At 48.2% G+C, this 18,439-nt stretch overlaps 1 long non-coding RNA gene and 1 pseudogene across 1 annotated transcript; one reads left to right on the top strand and one right to left on the bottom strand.

Moving 5' to 3' along the window:
- Window positions 1-5,544: 5,544 nt before the first annotated feature.
- Window positions 5,545-5,657, bottom strand: LOC132535481 (small nucleolar RNA SNORA70; annotated as a pseudogene).
- A 5,774-nt stretch (window positions 5,658-11,431) lies between these two features.
- Window positions 11,432-16,516, top strand: LOC132535442 (uncharacterized). Its single transcript, XR_009547248.1, has 3 exons — window positions 11,432-11,624; window positions 15,938-16,188; window positions 16,308-16,516. It is a non-coding gene; the product is annotated as an uncharacterized LOC132535442 (long non-coding RNA).
- Window positions 16,517-18,439: the final 1,923 nt, after the last annotated feature.

Here is an 18,439-nt window from a genome sequence, read left to right as displayed (position 1 = left end):
TTTTTTTTTGCTTCTTAATTTTTATAAATATCTTAATGCTTGGCTATATGTCTATGGGGCTTCAATGTGACAAACAAACTAAGCTCAGTTTGACCTTTAGACCACAGCTAAGTGTCAGGGAAAGAATCCCTTTCATAACTAAAGATGCAGTTTACTATTTTTGCTCTGGACACAGAGACTATTTCATTTCTACTTGGGGCTTGGAAGCCACTGTAAAGATAATGGCTGACAATTTTCTAGAACCAAAAATGTAATAAATGTTTTATTTATTAAGATTACATGAGTGTTCCTTATGAGCAGGGAACACCTAGTTAATTAGACACTAATGTGGCCAGGGGAGGGGAATAGGAAATTAACCTATATTTCAAAACATATATAGTTGCTTTGATGAGAGAGAGATAAGAGACCAGAGCACCGCTCAGCTCTGGCATATGGTGGTGCTGGGGATTGAACCTGGGCCCTCTGGGGCCTCAAGCATGCAAGCTGGGTGCACTGCCATTGTGCTGTCTCCCTGGGATATATCTTTAACCACAGTCACAAGAATCCAATGGAGATGAGGACTGTCTTGTATTCTTTTTTTAAATTTATTTTCCCTTTTGTTGCCCTTGTTATCTTTTTATTGTTCTTGTAGTTATTGTTGTTGGTGGTGTCATCGTTGGATAGGACAGAGAGAAATAGAAAGAGGAGGGGAAGACAGAGAGGGGGAGAGAAAGACAGACACCTGCAGACCTGCTTCACCGCGTGTGAAGCGACTCCCCTGCAGGTGGGGAGCCAGGGGCTCGAACCGGGATCCTTATGCCGGTCCTTGCGCTCTGCGCCACGTGCGCTTAACCCGCTGCGCCACTGCCCGACTCCCTGTCTTGCATTCTTGGCCAGAGATACATTGTAAACCAGATACGGAATATTTGACTTCTCTTCTCTTGTCTTGATTTGTTTTGGTCTTCTTCTGAGATTGCGGGAAGTTTAGTCACACAAGTTTCTTGCAGAGGGTGTGTGTGTGTGTGTGTGTGTGTGTGTGTGTGTGTGTGTGTGTGTGTGTGTATGTGTGTATACACAGAGAGAGATAGATGTTGTTGTGTGTTGGACACACACAAAAAACAATGTAGAAAGGTTGGCATGGTAGCAACCTGTGTCTAGGTAAACTGGAGTATTGGGCAGAAAATGGCAGGACTGAGAAGAGCCTAAGCGGCCAGCTCATCAGCATCCTTGTTTTGTTTTTGACCCAGAGAAGCAGAAGCGCCCAGCTCGAGCTCTTAGGGCGTGGGAGAAGGCAGGCCTCTTGGTGGGGAAATCTCACTTCATTGCCCGCGACCTGCTCAGCCTCCAGTCCTTACTCCACAGTTCTCTCTCCAGACTGAATCCCTTTTCTTCCCAGTGAGCAAACCCAGAACTTTGCTTGAAAATGCCAGCAGTGCCCGATGGCAGAAGACAGTCCGATAAGCTGGGCTTCAACTGTGTGGTTCTGAAATCAGAGATCCTTACACATGTATCCTGGAGTTCCTGCAGAGTCCTGGCCAGGTCCCCTGCACCCAGGGCTCTGGGTCTGGGGAGAGGATCAGGTTCCTGGCCTGAGAGGATGTCTCTGTCTCCACATTTCTGCCACAGAGGTTAGAACCAGAAAGCAGTGTCTGCATAAACCAGGCTTGTCCTAGAAAGTCCATTAAAAAGTGTTAATTATTGTTTTTTTAATTTGATAGAACAGGGGAGAGAAGGGGAGATAGAAAGGGAGAGGGGAAGAAGACACACATGTTAGCGTGCTTCTGGACCCAGTTTCAAGCCCCGGTCCCCACCTGCAGGAGGGAAGCTTCATGAGCATTGGAACAGAGCTGCAGGTATCCTCCTCTCTCTTCCTCTCTATCCCCCCCTTGCCTCTCCATTCCTGTCTCTACAACAAAATAAATAAAAGTGAAAAAACTTTATAAACAACTTTAAGAACAAGAATAAACTTTATTCATTAAGTAAATGAAAGATTAGTATCACCTCCTGGCCGAAAAAAAAAGGCTACATAAAAATGAAAGTTTTTCCATAGCAAAACAAGCAACCAGCAACATGAAGTAGCAGTCTGCAGCCCTGGAATCTATCTGACGAAGATTAATACCCCCAGTATATAATGAACTTCTGCAACTTGGTAGTAAAAAAATAAATAAATAAAAGGTTAAGAACTGAATGAGGGATGGTTCAGTCTTCACAGACTCATAGGCTTCAGGCTTTATTTTATAGTGTGAAACTTGCAAAAAAAAAAAAAAATTGGTCTCCGAGGTTTAGATGGGTGTTGATGTGGGGTTGCTTCCCTTTTTCAGTCTAATAACCGCTCAGATCCCTTCTTACCCAGCTCCAAGATTGTTGTGAATCTAGAAGAGTTATGTCTCTAGCACTGATATTCTCAGTAGTCTATGTAACTTTTTTCTTTTTCTTTCTTTTTTTTTTTTTTTCCTCCAGAGTTATCACTGGGGCTCGGTGCCTGCACCATGAATCCACTATTCCAGGAGGCCATCCCCCCCTTTTTTTGTTGTTGTTGTTGTTGGATGGGACAGAGAGAAATTGAGAGGAGGGGAAGACAGACACCTGCAGACCAGCTTCACCACCTGTGAAGAGACCATCCTGCAGCTGGGGAGCTGGGGCCTCGAACTAGGATCCTTGAGTGGGTTCTTGCACTTAGTACTATGTGCACTTAACTGGTGAGCTACCACCTGGCCCCCCTTTTCTTTTCTTTCTATTTATTTACTTATTTATAAAAAAATATCAGTAAGACCATAGGATAAGAGGAGTACAATTCCACACAATTTCCACCACCAGAGGTCCATATCCCACCCCCTCCCTTGAAAGCTTTCCTGTTCTTTATCCCTCTGGGATCATGGACCTAAGATCATAATTGGGTGCAGAAGGCGGAAGGTCTGGCATCTGTAATTGCTTCCTCACTGAAGCCATGCTCCCAGCCTGTTTCTGTCTTTCCCTAGTGGAGCAGGGCTCTGGAGAGGTGGGGTTCCAGGACACATTGGTGAGGTCTTCTTTTTCTTTTTTAATTTATATTCTATGACAAAGGGCCAGGCAGTAGTGCAGCTGGTAGATTTTTTTTTTTTTTTTTTGCCTCCAGGGTTATTTCTGGGGCTCGGTGCCAGCACTACAAATCCACTGCTCCTATAGGCCATTTTCCCCATTTTGTTGCCCTTGTTGTTGTCATTATTATTGTTGTTGTCATTGCTGTTGGTTGCTGGATAGGACAGAGAGAAATCAAGATAGGGGGAAAGACAGACACCTGCAGACCTGCTTCACTGCCTGGGAAGGGACCCCCTGCAGGTCGGGAGTCAGGGGCTCAAACCAGGATCCTTATTCCGGTCCTTGTGCTTGAGCCATGTGTGCTTAACCCGCTGCGCTACTGCCCGACCCCCAGCTGGTAGATCTTACTCATTACAGTGCACAAGGACACGGGTTCAAGCCCCCAGGCCCCATCTGCAGGAGGGAAGTTTCATGAGTGGTGAAGCAGTGTTGTGCAGGTTTCTCTTTTTCTCTCCTTATCGCCTCCTCCTCTCTCAGTTTCTTTCTGTCCCTATTCTAATTAAAATAATAGCAATATATTTTTTAAATGTTTATTCTCTTTTTGTTGCTCTTGTTGTTTTCTATTGTTGTAGTTATTGTGGTTATTGACGTTGTTGTTGGATAGGACAGAGAGAAATGGAGAGAGGAGAGGAAGACAGAGAGGGGGAGAGAAAGATAGACACCTGCAGACCTGCTTCACCGCCTGTGAAGGGACTCCCCTGCAGGTGGGGAGCTGGGGACTCGAACCGGGATCCTTATGTTGGTCCTTGGACTTCTTGTGCCCGACTCCCTATTTTTAAAGGTTTTTTTTCACCCTGGGTACCAGGAATAGAGAGAAGAGCAGAAATGTGAGCCAAGTGGAGGCACAAAGCTTGAGGACTGAATTAAAATCAGGAGGTTCAGAATTCAGACCTGACATCACCAAGGCAGAACAAGAATCTGGGTCTCTCCTGTTCCTTCACTCTTGCTGTCATGTTAATAAATATCTTTAATGAAGAACAATTAAATTTATTGGTAACATACTGTGATTCAACAAACAGAACATTTATGGAGTAGAGTTTCTCTCCCAGCACTGATTGTCTGTCTATTGTCTGTCCTCATCCTCTCTCAATTTCTGTCTGTCCTATTGACCAAGAAATGTAGTGGAAAACCAAAACAAAACAAACAGGAAAAATGGCTGCTGGAAGTAGCTGATTGGTCGTGCAGGCACCGAGCCCCAGCATTATTCCTGGTGGCAATAAATAAGCGGATCCATCCTTGAACAGGACACTGAGCCAGGAGGGGCGGCATGGGGAGGCTTTGCAAAATGAATGGGGCTTGAGGTCTTACGTCGCCGCCTTGTGGACACAGAGTAGAATGCATGTCAGGAGACGAGCATGAAACTCAAACTTCAGTGAGGACTCCATAGACACGTCTCCTCCTCGGACTGAAACAGAGCGGCCACGAAGGGGACTCAGCGGAGGACAGCAGGACTCGCTGGTGTGAGAGTCCAGGTGGCGTCCCCTCCCTCCTAGGCTAACTGCTATGTACGCTCTCAAACTGATTTTCTAAAGACATGACTCATTAGATAGAGAGGACAAAATGAAGAGGGACAAGGCAAGTAGAGAGGGAGAGAGAGACACCTGCAGCACTGCCTCGCCTTCGCAAAGCTTCCCCCCGTGGGTGGGGACCAGGGGCTTGCACATAATTGCTGTACATTTAATAAGTGCTCTCAGCCAGGTGCATCACCACCACCCGGGAAGTGCTGTTGTGAGAGAATTCGCACGTGGGTGGGTGGGTGTCCCAGACACCTGGATGAGCGCACACGTGACCATAGTCAAGGACAAGGCTGGAGCCCCGCTCCCCGCCGCAAGAGCAGACGCGCCAGGAGTGGTTAAGCAGCTTTGCAGTGTCCGTCTTACTCTGTTTCTTTTTTTTTAGTTAATTAATTAATTTTATTATATTATTTTTTTTAGACAGAAACATTGACAAAACCATAGGATAAGAGGGGTGCAACTCCACACAATTCTCACCATCAGAACTCCGCATCTCATCCCCTCCCCTGACAGCTTTCCTATTCTTTATCCCTCTGGGAGTATGGACCCAGGGTCATTATAGGAAAAAGCAGAATCTTGATTTATTGTAATTGATTAAGGGACACCTCTGAGGCTCTCAGGAGTGCAGGGCCCGTCACTCATCCAGGGGATCGCGGCTGGGAATGTATTTGACTCCACAGACATCTGGGATGAGGCGCTTTTCAGCCATGTCTTCAAATTCATTTGCGTTAAACTTGGTAAAGGAAGCCCCACTTCTTGGAGATGTGGAACTTCTGGCGTCCAGGGAACTTGAACTTGGCCCTGTGCAGGGCCTCGATCACATACATGCTTCTTGTTCTGTAGTTTGGTGCAGTTGGACATAATGCCCTGGCTGATGTGGACTCTGGCCACCCAAAAGCACCTCGCGCCCCTGTTTGAGCTGAAGGTTAGGGACAGCAGGAGGTCAGGCGTAAAGTGAACACAGAGCAGGAAGGGCTGCCTCCAGGGCCCCTTAGGGCAGCCTGGACAAGCAACAGGCCGCATACACTGCCCAGGGGCTGCTGTTGGGCGCCATGGGGTGGGGGCAGGTGCTCGGCTTAATTGCCTGTAGCCTCTCTCAATTCCTATCTAACCCACCTCTCTCAATTTTGCTCAGTCCTATCAAGAAATAGGAAGAAAAACAGTAATAAACACAATATTGGGGAGAGAGATACAGTTCTTCAAAAGATGTCTGTGCTTGAGGCTGTGATGTTCCAGGTTCAATCCCCAGCACCACCATATGCCAGAGGCGAACGGTGCCTTGGTACAACATAAAGACCAAAACAAAACAAACAAAACCGGATGAATTAGCTCCAAATATCCTAGAAAGTGACCCCCGGAGCCAGGAGGGGCGGGGCATGGGGAGCAGCCTGGCCAAGAAGATAGACTTGGAGTTATGTCGCCGCCTTGTGGACACGGAGTAGAATGCAGCGGGGGGAGGAGACGTCAGAGAACTCGAAGGCAGACAGACTCTAGAGAGTATTAAATAGACGGGTCAAATAAAATATATTGTTTATAGGAGTTGGCTCAGTGGTGGAGGGCAAGACGTGCTAGTGTGAGGCCCCAGGGTCAATCCCCCCACCCCCAGCCTTGGCCCGACTGCAGTCCTGCTGCTCCTCTGGGCTGGGAAGGGATCTGGAGACTCGGACACACAGGCCCTGAGCTCAGCAGGTACAGCAGTTCTGCCTGATACTCTTTAGTTGGTAAAATGAAAGAAGGTTTTCAAACATGTCTGAGTTGATCAGCTCAATCCATCCTACAAAGTGAACACTTGAGCCAGAGGAGGGGCGGGGCTCTCAGGAAGGACTGACAGAAACCAAGAACTGCAGTGTTATGTCGCCGCCTCGTGGACACAGAGTAGAATGCACCTCACCAGGCAAGACCGCATAAACCCAAAGCATTATCAGTATTAATTAGACTAATTAATACGCTTCTGTTTGTTTGTTTGTTTGTTTTGTACCAAAGCATAGACCAGCTCTGGCTTATGTTGTTACAGAGACTTGGGAGCCTCAGGCACTGGAGTCTCTCTGGATAACCATTATGCTATCCACCCCCACCCGACAAGCCATTTCTAAGAACAAAATAGAGCAGGCTTGGATGGGGCTCACTGTGGACAGCAAGTCTCGTGTGCGTGTGCGTGTGTGTCTGTGTGTCTGTGTGTGTGCGTGTGCGTCTGTGTGTGTGTCTGTGTGTGTGTGTCTGTGTGTGTGTGTCTGTGTGTGTGTGTCTGTGTGTGGTGTGTGTGTGTGGATTAGGGGGAACAGGGATGGGGAGGATGGGGCAATGTGTGTATGTGTGTGTGTGTCTGTGTGTGGTGTGTGTGTGTGTGGATTAGGGGAACAGGGATGGGGAGGACGGGACAATGTGTGTGTGTGTGTGTGTGTGTGTGTGTGTGTGTGTGGTGTGTGTGGTGTGTGTGTGTGGATTAGGGGGAACAGGGATGGGGCGGACGGGACAATGTGTCTGTGTGTGTGTGTCTGTGTGGTGTGTGTGTGTGGTGTGTGTGTGTGTCTGTGTGGTGTGTGTGTGTGTGTGTGGTGTGTGTGTGTGTGTGTGTATTAGTGGGAACAGGGCTCAGGGAGAACAGGACAATGTGTGTGTGTGTGTGTGGTGTGTGTGGTGTGTCTGTGTGTCTGTGTGGTGTGTGTGTGTGTGTCTGTGTGTGCTCACAGGTTCAGTCTCCAAACCTTCAACCCTGACTACTGCTGGTGCTCTCTGCACTTCTTTTCCTAAATACATGAATATCCTTCTCAGAGACTGACCCAGAAAATAAAATGGGCTATAGATTTGAGGCAGCGTCTTAAATATCATGCTTACATAACTGGCGTACATGCTGCTGTCATAGACTGAAGGTAAATGAATCTGCACATGCTTATCGATCACGCGCCTACCATTCGCCTTGGCTAAGGTGGTGCTGGGAACTGTAACTGGGACCTAAGAGCCTTAGGCATGAGAGTCAGTTACAGGGCGAGTGGCGGCGCACCGGGTTGAGCGCACACGTGGCAGAGTGCAAGGACCCGATTTGAGGCCCTGGTCCCCACCTGCAGGGGAAAGGTTTCTGAGCAGTGAAGCCGAGCTGTAGGCATCTCTCTCCCTCTCAGTCACTTCCTCCCCTCTAGCTTACTGGCTGTCTCCAGCCAATCAACAAACATCATAAGACCTTTTCTTCCTTTCTTTCTTTCTTTCTTTCTTTCTTTCTTTCTTTTTTCCTTTTCTCTTAGTAAAAACTTTTCTAAAAAGTCAGTTAAATAGCCATTATCCTCTCGCGATGGGCACAATGTACATTTAAATTTATTTATTTATTTTAATTTTTATATTTATTTATCTGTTTGTTGCCCTTGTTTTTTATTGTTGTTGTGGTTATTACTGTTGTTGATGTTGCCATTGTTAGGACAGAGAGAAATGGAGAGAGGAGGGGAAGACAGAGGGGGAGAGAAAGAGAGACACCTGCAGACCTGCTTCACCTTGTGACAGGCGGAGATACTAACCACTATACTAACATACTAACGAGGAGCTGGCGTGCTTCACCTTGTGAAGCGACTCTCTTGCAGGTGGGGAGCCGGGGGCTCGAACTGGGGTCCTTACGCCGGTCCTTATGCTTTGTACCATGTGCGCTTAACCCGCTGCGCTACCACGGACTCCCCATTTAAATTTTTTAATCCTACATACCAGGAACAGAAATAAGAGCAGCAGTATCAACCAGGTGGTGGCACACAGCCTGAGTACTGAATTGAAATCGTGAGGTTCAGAGTTCAAACCCCAGCATTACAAGGAAAAAGCGAGGCTCTGGGTTTCTCTGGCTCCTTCTTTCTCACTCTCACGTTAATAAATAATTTTTCACAAAGAGCAGTTGACTTTATGCATAACATCCTGCGACTTATCAAACAGAACAACTGTTTTCAAATGGACTTTCTCTTCCAGTGTTGATTAAAATTGTCGCTATGCCATGTGGGAACATATGTGATGTTAGATATATATATCCATATGGTTTCTGAACTAGTGTTGATTCATGTTGTTTTCTTACCCAGCTTTCTTTCAAAAAGCTTCCAGTTAAAAGGGGAAGCTTTGATCATGGAGACAGCATAATGGTTATTCAATGATATCAGGGCAAAAGGGGATTTAAAATAATGTTTAGGCAAAAAATTTTCATGCAGCTCTAAGGACTCAGGATCAATCCCAAGCACCATAAACCAGAACTAAGCATTCCTCTGATATATATATATTTTTTTTTTAAATAAATCATGTCTGTCGTTGTAATGTCTTAATTCAATCCCTACCATAGGTCACAGTCAAGAAGCACTCTGGTAGAAACAGGAGGAGAAGGAAGAAGAGGTTAAGTAAAACTGAAGCATTATGATTACAAATCTTTCTTGAGATATTTGTTTAAAATGTTGTAGTATCCTCAATAAAAATGACTGTCTTCAAAGTCCCAGATTCAATCCCCTGCACCACCATAAACCAGAGCTGACCCGTGCTCTGGTTTAAAAAAAAAAATGAGGGAGTCGGCGCAGCGGGTTAAGCACACGTGGCACAAAGCGCAAGGACCGGCTCAAGGATCCCGGTTCAAGCCCCCAGCTCCCCATCTGCAGGGGAGTCGCTTCACAAGCAGTGAAGCAGGTCTGCAGGTGTCTGTCTTTCTCTCTCCCTCTCTGTCTTCCCCTCCTCTCTCCATTTCTCTCTGTCCTATCCAACAACAACGACATCAATAACCACAACAATGTTAAACAACAAGGGCAACAAAAGGGAAAATAAATATTTAAAATATGGCTGGTTTAAAAAAAAAAAGGGAGGCCAGGTGATGGTGCAGCAGGTTAAGCACACAGTACTATGTGCAAGGATCCATGCAGGGATCTGGGTTCCAGCCCCTGCTCCCCACCTACAGCAGGGCTACTTTATAATTGGTAAAAGCAGATCTGCGGTTGTCTGTCTTTCTCTTTCCCTCTGTCTCCTTCATCCCTGCTCCATTTTTCTCTGTCCTGACTGGTAAAATAGAAAAAAAAAAATTAAATGCCACCAGGCGCAGTGGCATTCTAGTGGAGGAACGAAGGCACAGTGATGACCCTGGAGCCAAAACAAACACGAGAACAGTGTCCAAAATGTAGCCTCTCATCTCTCATTTTAGTGACAAGGTTAGTCCTCATTTAGGAGACAGACAGAAAGTTACAGGACAGACAGAGGGACAGAAGCCAGAGCCACACTGAGCACCTGGTGGGGTGGGGGGTAAGGGGGTGAGCCCAATCTTCCAGGACACAGGTCCAGAGTCTGCAGGGGCAGCCGCTCTGCCTGCCGCTCTAGTTCTTGACATGAAGGAAGGGTTGAAACTGTGAGTCAAGTGGGTAAGACTCTCATGCCTGAGGCTCCAGGTTCCATGTTCAATACAGCGCAGCACCATCGGCCCAAGCTGAACACTGCATGAGAAAAAAAATAAATAAATAAGAAGAAGAACAAAACAACAGCAATAAAAATGAGTCAATTGGCCCCATACATCCAGAAACTGAACAACAGAAGCAAAGTGTGTGACACTGCGTGGTGGGAGCCTACTCAAGCACAGACTGTGGTGTTATGTTGCTGCCTTATGGACATTCAGGAGAATGCACCTCGAGGAGGAAAACCAAGAAAACTAAAAGGTAGACTTCAGAGGGTACTAAGTAGACATAGCAGCTCAAAGAAAATTACTAGGGCAGAAGGTAGATAGCATAATGGTTGTGCAAAGAGACTTTCATGCCTGAGGCTCCAAAGTCCCAGGTCCAATCCCACGCACCACCATAAGCCAGAGCTGGGCAGTGCTCTGGTTAATAATGATAACAATAATATTTAAAAAAGAAAATTAATTAACGTGGTCTGGGACGTGGTGCAGTGGCTAACGCACTAGACTGTCAGGCACGAGGTCCTGAGTTTAATCCCCGGCAGCACATGTACCAGAGTGATGTCTGGTTCTTTCTCTCTCTCCTCCTATATTTCTCATTAATAAATATTTTTTAAAAAGAAAATTAATGAAAAGATCAGACTAAGAGTCGGCTCAGTGGTGGAGACCTAGACTTGCTGGAGTGAGGCAGCAGGCTTGACCCCATCTCTCCTTGGTGGGAGGGCTTCCCTGCTGCTCCTGTGAGGCCGGGCGAAATCTGGAGCCTTGGGCTCTGCGCTCTGCCTGCGACGCTTTCGTTTTTGAAATGAAAGGTGATTTTAAGAAATGTCAGGGTCAGTTGGCCCCATACATCCAGAAAGTGAACACCTGAGCCAGAAAGAGGGGCGGGGCTTTCGGGGGAGGCCTGCAAACATCAGGGACCTCAGTGTGACATCGCCGCCTTGTGGACACATAGTAGAATGCACATCACCAGACAAGACTTCAGAAACCCAAAATTCATCGTAAGAGTTAAATAGAACACAGACTTTGTAAAAGTAACTTAGAAAAGGAAACATTTAAGGGGAGCGGGGGAAAAAAAAAGAAAAAAAAAAGAAAAGGAAACATTTCTATACATTTGAGGCAGTTATAAAATTCATTGTATATATAAACTCTGTATGTTGCTATAAAGTATATATTTTTAAAAGTGCAGAAATATGTTAACCTACTAGAAAAAAATAGAGAGAGAGACATCATTTCTGGAAAGACAGAGTATCCAGATCATTGTGGATAGCGGTCTGGGGTGTCTGAGCTCACCGCTTTAATCCCCAGCCCTCCAGTCTTGACGGCTGCTGGGGTTGTCCTCATTTTCCCCTAAATAGTCTTCACAAAGAATTCACCTAGAAAATAAAGTGGATCTACAGATATCTGAAAAATGGAAAAACTGAATGTACTCAGCTCCCCCACATACCTGAGTTTAGTAGTGCTCTGCTCTTTCATGAAACAAAACAAACTTTTTGAATGGAGTTTCTCTGTCAATATGGATTGAAACTAGCACTTGTTTTATCTTGCAGGAACATATGTGATGTGGTCCAAAGTCTGAGGATTATGAATTCACATTGATTCAAGCTGTTGTCTCGTCCTCTTGTCTTTTCAAAGTGCTTCCAGTTGAATTGGGAAATAGTTAGCATAGTGTTATATCAGAACAAGGAAGCCTGTGGCTCTGAAGTCCTCGTTCGACCCCTAGAACCACCATAAACTGCAGCCAGCAGGACTCCAGTGAAAGAGGAAGACAGGGAGAAAGAGAAAGGGGTGGAAAAGAAGATGATGAGGACAGAAAAATGGAAGCACTGCGCTTACAAAATATCTTGAGTTGTTTGTTAAGCGCTATAGTGTCTCTAATAGTAATGTTTGCCTCCATAAAAGTCAGCACCAAAAAGACTAATGGCCACAAGCACCGTGAGCAAAACAGAGGCTTGAAGAACATGCTGCACGTCGCGCGGAGCCGGGGCAGGAAGACAGGAAGAGCAGAGCTCCTGGTCCTCCTCTGTCAGACAACTTTCTCTGGAGGGGATGCAGTCCAGCACGTGTGCTCAGGCCATCCGGAAAACCTAGACAATGAAGAAAGGAAGTGTTTCTCCAGTCCTGTGAGGACAAGAAAAACTGCAGTTCCTTAAGCTGGCCTGCCTCTCCTTTTCACCTCAGAGCATGTTGAGTTCTCAGGATTCTGGAGTCTGTAAGGTTCTAAGTCCAGGAGCTGGCAGGTTTGGTCTCTGGGCAGGACTCACTGCCTCCTTACAGAGAACTATGTTCTTGAGCCTTCACTCTATCTCTGTTCAATAATAAATACATTTAAAAATCTTTTAAAAGAATAAATGGGAAATAGGAGCCGGGTGGTGGCACACCCAACTGAGTGCATATGTTATCATGCACAGGGACCCAGGTTCAAGCCCCTGGTCCCCACCTGCAGAAGGAAAACTTTACAAGTGGTGAGGCAGGGCTGCAGGTTCTTCCTTTTGCTCTCTATATCCTCCTGTCCTCACAGCTTGTCTCTTTCCTATCAAGTGAAAAGAAAAGGAAAAAGGAAAAAGGAAGGAAGGAAGAAGAAAGAAGGAAGGGAGGAAGGGAGGGAGGGAGGGAGGGAGGGGGTAAATGGCTGCCAGTAGCACTGCATTTGAGAACCTGGGTAACAATAAAATAAATAAGTAAATAAATAAAATCTAAATAGGATATAGTTCTAGAGTTAATACCTCATACTCCCTCCTACTGTGCTGGGTTTTTTCACAATGATTATCTTCCTTTCATTTTTTTATCAAAAACTGAATAGCACCAAAATAACAGTAACCAAGACTCAAATCCTTTCCTCCTCTGTGGAACCCACCTTATATTCAGCATTGTAAATATTTCTACACATTTTTTTCCCTCCAAGGTTACTTGCTGTGTCTCACTGCCTGCACTACAAATCCACTGCTCCTGGAGGCCATTTTTTCCCCATTTTTGTTGCCTTTGATGTTGTCGTTATTGTTACTGTTGCCATTGATGTTGTTGTTGGACAGGACAGAGCGAAATCGATAGAGATGGGGAAGACAGAGGGTGAGAGAAAGACACCTGCAGACCTGTTTCATCGCTTGTGAAGTGACCTCCTGCAGGTGGGGAGCCGGGGGCTCGAACTGGGATGCTTACACCAGTCCTTGCATTTTGTGCCACATGCGATTAACCTGATGCACTACCGCCCGGCCCCCATTTGTACACATTTTGTCTCTCCAAAATGTTCATTGAAAGGGTCTCTATGGGGGGTTGGGAGGTGATGCACTCAGTTAAGTGCACATATTCCCAAGATGAAAGACTGGTTCAAGTCCCTGCTCCCCCACCTGCACCAGGGATGCTTTGCATGTGAAGTGAAGCAGGTCTGTAGGTGTCTATCTCTCCATCTCTCTATTTCCCCCTCCCCTCTGGATTTCTCTCTGTCCTGTCTAATAAAAATTAGAAGGAAGGTCGGAGGTAGATAGCATAATGGTTATGCAAAGAGACTCTCATGCCTGAGGCTCTGAAGTCCCAGGTTCAATCCTGCAAACCACTACAAGCCAGAGCTAATCAGTGTTCTGGTAAAAAAAAGAAAAGAAATTAGAAAGAAAAAAAATGGCCTCCAGGAGCGGTGGGTTCATAGTGTAGGCACCAAGCCCCAGCAATAACCCTGGTGGCAATAAAAAATTAAAAGAAAGGGAGAATGAATAAAAGAAAGAGTTCTTATGCAAATAGATTTAAAAGTCCCTGATTTCAAAAGGGAGTTCATGTCCTTGATTATATTTGTAACTACCAACTTGAAATATTACGGTGGGATTTTTAAAAATATTAAATATGGTAATTATTAAAAACACACTGGATAAACTGAGGTGAGGTCATCCTTCAGGATAATCACCCCATTTAGTTTTCAGCCTTGGCTTTGGACTGTGTATTTCAACCTGCCCAGGTTACCCTTGGGCCATGCCTTAAATACTGGCTCATCTACAAATAGTGATTCTACTGTGGAAAAAAGAGCAAGAAAGCCAGAGAGATAAAATAGATACCTCAGGGCAAAGAAAATATTATAGCTGCTTTTTCAGTTGTACCACCCAGGCCTAGGCCAGGCCCTACCTCAATGAAAAAATATTTGATCTTGGTTGGGGTATCTCTCTCTCTCTCTCTCTCTCTCCTTAAATACCTCGTCTATAACTGTGGGAAAAAAAATCCGATTTGGGCCACCTTGCTTTTAGCCTGTCTTGTTCAAGGCACAGAAAGTAGTCCCAGGGACTACAGCAGCAGCAGACTCTCAAGCCACAAACTTAGCAATGGCCCTGCCCTCACCTTAGGCTCCATATGTGAAGTGTGTCTCCAAATTTGTAAATTTTAATTTTTATTGGGAATCAAATGGTAGCGCAGCAGGTTAAGCGCATGTGGTGCGAAGCGCAATAATGGTGTAAGGATCCCGGTTCGAGCCCCTGGCTCCCCACCTGCAGGGGAGTCGCTTCACAGGCGGTGAAGCAGGTCTGCAGGTGTCTATCTTTCTCTCCCCCTCTCTTGTCTTCCCCTCCTCTCTCCATTTCTCTCTGTCCTATCCAACAACAATGACTTCAATAACCACAACAATAAAAAAAAAAACAAGGACAACAAAAGGGGAAATAAATAAATATAAAGAAAAATTTTTAAAGATTTTTTAAAATTTTATTATTTTTATTATTTTTAATACTCAGCTCTAGCTTACGGTGGTGTAGGGATTGAACCTAGGACTTTAGAGCCTCATGCATGAGAGTCTGTTTGCATAACCATTATGCTATCTACCCCCATCAACTTTGTATATTTTGTTAGAAATAGAGAAGAAGCACTGAGAAACAGAGGCAGATCCAGAGCCAGGGAAGGAGCTGAATGATAGCATGGCCAAAGCTGGCACTCAATTTAATGCCATTTTTTTTTTTTTTTTTTTTTGCCTCCAGGATTATTGCTGGGGCTCAGTGCCTGCACCATGAATCCACTGCTCCTGGAGGCCGTTTTTTTCCCCTTTTGTTGCCCTTGTTGTTGTAGCCTTGTTGTGGTTATTATTGTTGTTGTTGATGTCGTTCATTGTTAGATAGGACAGAGAGAAATGGAGATAGGAGGGGAAGACAGAGAGGGGGAGAGAAAGACAGACACCTGCAGATCTGCTTCACCGCTTGTGAAGTGACTGCTGCAGATGGGGAGCTGGGGGCTCAAACCCGGGTCCTTACGCAGGTCCTTGCGCTTTGCGCCATGTGCGCTTAACCGGCTGCACTACCGTCCGACCCCCTCACCTCCATGTCTTAAGGCCAAGACTAAGGCCCTCCCTTTAGAGGACTTCATGTTGAACCCAGCAACCCCCTCTTCACCGAGAGAAGAAGTTGTACAGGGTCCTCTGTTTGGGTGGGGGGGGTCAGGGAGGGTGCATTACAAGGTTGATGGATTACCAGGGGTCACACAGAACCACAGACAAGCCTTGGTCACAGGACAGGCCCATCAGACACCCCACCCCACACTGTTGGGTCAGTGAGTGGGCAGCAGCCCACCCTGGCTCACCACAGGTCAAGCTGAACCCAGAGCCAAAGCTGAAGGGGCGTAGAGACCCAGCAGCACAGGCTGACAGGCAGCAGAAAGGTTCTGCATAGATGCCTGCTGGATGCAGGATCATTCCCACGGACGCTTCCTGGGGGACCACACAGCCCAATGGACCAGGTACGACGTGCAGAGCCCCAGGGTCACTGGGGGTGTGCAGAGCTCAGGGGTATGCCTCCCCCCAGGAGAGGACGCTGTACCTGGTAGGGAGGGTGGGCTCTTCATACAGAGTAGTGAAAAGCAGCACCATGCCTGCCCAGTTGGGGTATGTTTGTGGACCAGCATATAACACGGTTTCAGTGCACCTCTTGGTGGCTCTACACCCACCATCGTGTCACAGAGATGGGCCACCATTACAGTCCAGGCAGAAATAAGCCCCACCAAGTCCCACAAGCCCAGTCTTAAGCCAGACTCACCCAACAGCTCCATTGGGGACAAGGGAGGCTCACAGATGGCTGCAGTGGGGCTTCAGAACAGGATGGCCTGGGAGTGTCCCAGCCCAGTCAGGACAGAATGCTGTGTGTCCCCGATGGCTTGCTCTCTTTCCTGGGGACAGGCCCCTCACGTGGTGTTGGCCTCCCAGGACTTGCAGGAGATGTCTTCCTGGGCAGACAGTGGTTGTATCTCCAGGTCTGTCTGTTTCCTCTGTACTCCAAGGTGGCTGTCAAAGTATCGATTGCTCACAATTATATATTGTAACTTTATTAGTATGTTAAGCTTTTTAAAAATACCTTTAAAAATAAATGACAATTTTTTTAAACAAAAAAAAAAAAAAGGTGGATGTCAGGGCCTGAGCTAGGGAGAATTACACCCCCCTGAAGGAGGCTACACCCACTTGGGGGGCGGGGGAGGTGGCCTGGGAAGAGGGGTGTGGTGACTGCAGGAAAGTGGAGTGTAAGGAGAGGTCCCCAGGTGATAACCTGCGGGTGACCCCACATATGAATAACAGAACCCTTGGCCCCCACATCAAGGTCGCTATGTGTGTGGTCCAGACCCCGATAGTGTGCACACCATCATGATCCGAGTGAGACTGGCCGCCCTCTGGAGTAAAAGCTTGAAGCCTTCAACCTGGTTCTTGAATCTGTATACCTTTGGGGGAGGCCTGGCAACCCACAGGACTGCCCCCCCCCACCCCCAGCACAGGTTCCCACTAGGTCTCTGTTGGAGGCTGGCTCTGTGTTGGGCCCTGGGGGTGGTAGGCTGCCCCTTCGCATCCCACCATCTGCCTCGTGGGGTGACAACTGTCTGCCTGCCTGCCTGCCTCCCTCCCTGCCTGCCTGCCTCCCTCCCTGCCTGCCTGCCTCCCTCCCTGCCTGCCTGCCTCCCTCCCTGCCTGCCTCCCTCCCTGCCTCCCTGCCTGCCTGCCCTCCCTGCCTCCCTGCCTGCCTGCCCACCTGCCTCCCCGCCCACCTGCCCGCCCACCTACCTCCCTCCCTGCCTCCCTGCCGCCCGCCTCCCTCCCTGACCACCTGCCCGCCCACCTGCCTCCCTCCCTGCCCACCTGCCCGCCCACCTACCTCCCTCCCTGCCCACCTGCCCGCCCACCTGCCTCCCTCCCTGCCCACCTGCCCGCCCACCTGCCTCCCTCCCTGCCTCCCTGCCGCCCGCCTCCCTCCCTGCCCACCTGTCCGCCCACCTGCCTCCCTCCCTGCCCACCTGCCCGCCCACCTGCCTCCCTCCCTGCCCACCTGCCCGCCCACCTGCCTCCCTCCCTGCCCACCTGCCCGCCCACCTGCCTCCCTCCCTGCCTCCCGCCTCCCTCCCTGCCCCCCTGCCCGCCCACCTCCCTCCCTGCCCACCTGCCCGCCCACCTGCCTCCCTCCCTGCCCACCTGCCCGCCTCCCTCCCTCCCTCCCTGCCCACCTGCCCGCCCACCTGCCTCCCTGCCCGCCCGCCTCCCTCCCTCTCTGCCCGCCCGCCCACCTGCCCACCCGCCTGCCCACCTGCCTCCCTCCCTCCCTGCCCACCTGCCCGCCCACCTGCCCGCCCACCTGCCCGCCCGCCTGCCTCCCTGCCCGCCGGCCCGCTCAAGCCCGGGGCTGCTGGGCGGGTTAGGGGCGCCGCGCACACCTGTGTCCTGTTACCTGGGGCGAGGTGCACGGAGCGTGAGGACGGGGACAGGGAGTGGGGTGGAATCCTGAGGGCAAAGCACCTTCCTGAGACCTGGCCCCCCTAGCCGGATCACATGCCAGCACAGAAAGGATCTCCCCCGCAATACATCTTTTTAAAAAGTTATTTCTTTATTTATGAAAATGAGAGCGGCTAAGAATACCAGCGCATCACTCAGACACATGCACTACCAGAGATCGAACTCCGGACCTCATGCTCAAGACTCCAAGCTTATCCACTGTGCCACCTCCTAAGTGGCTCAATAAGTCTTTCAGAAAACATTTCTTTAACTCTTATTATTAATTAATGAAAGCAAGAGGAGGAGGAGAGAACCAGAACTTTACATTTCTTTTCATGACAGTCACGGTCATGGTCTAAAGTTGTTGACAATGGCTTAGCAACTAGAACTAAAACTTTTTTATATTCCATTTGCAAAATTCCACATCTCACATTGAATGTTTTAAAAAAAAAAAAAAAAAAAAAATTGGGCGCGCGTTTGCGTTTCTGAGCAATTTCGTTCCCACTGGGCTTCCGTAGTTTGCCCGGTAACTTCCGGCCGCGAAGGGCCGCTGCTACTTATATTTCCGGCGTCAGCGGCTGCAATAGCAAAAGAAAAGATGGTGAGTGACTCAGGGTTTTGGTGCGTGATCGCGCTGCGTCTGCCTTTGAGCGATCCGAGATCGGAGAGCGGGTGGCTTTGCGGGGCAGTCTGTCCGTCCGCCGGCCGGAGTCCGGGCAGGGATGAGGCTGTCGGAGTCGGCGGTCGGGCCGCCGCGGACTGGGGTGGCCGGCGGGCCTC

This window comes from Erinaceus europaeus, chromosome 22 (genome assembly GCF_950295315.1).
Source record: "Erinaceus europaeus chromosome 22, mEriEur2.1, whole genome shotgun sequence".
Taxonomy (NCBI): Eukaryota; Metazoa; Chordata; class Mammalia; order Eulipotyphla; family Erinaceidae; genus Erinaceus; species Erinaceus europaeus.
The sequence above is the reverse complement of the archived record's forward strand: the minus strand, read 5'-3'. Positions and strand labels throughout refer to the sequence as shown.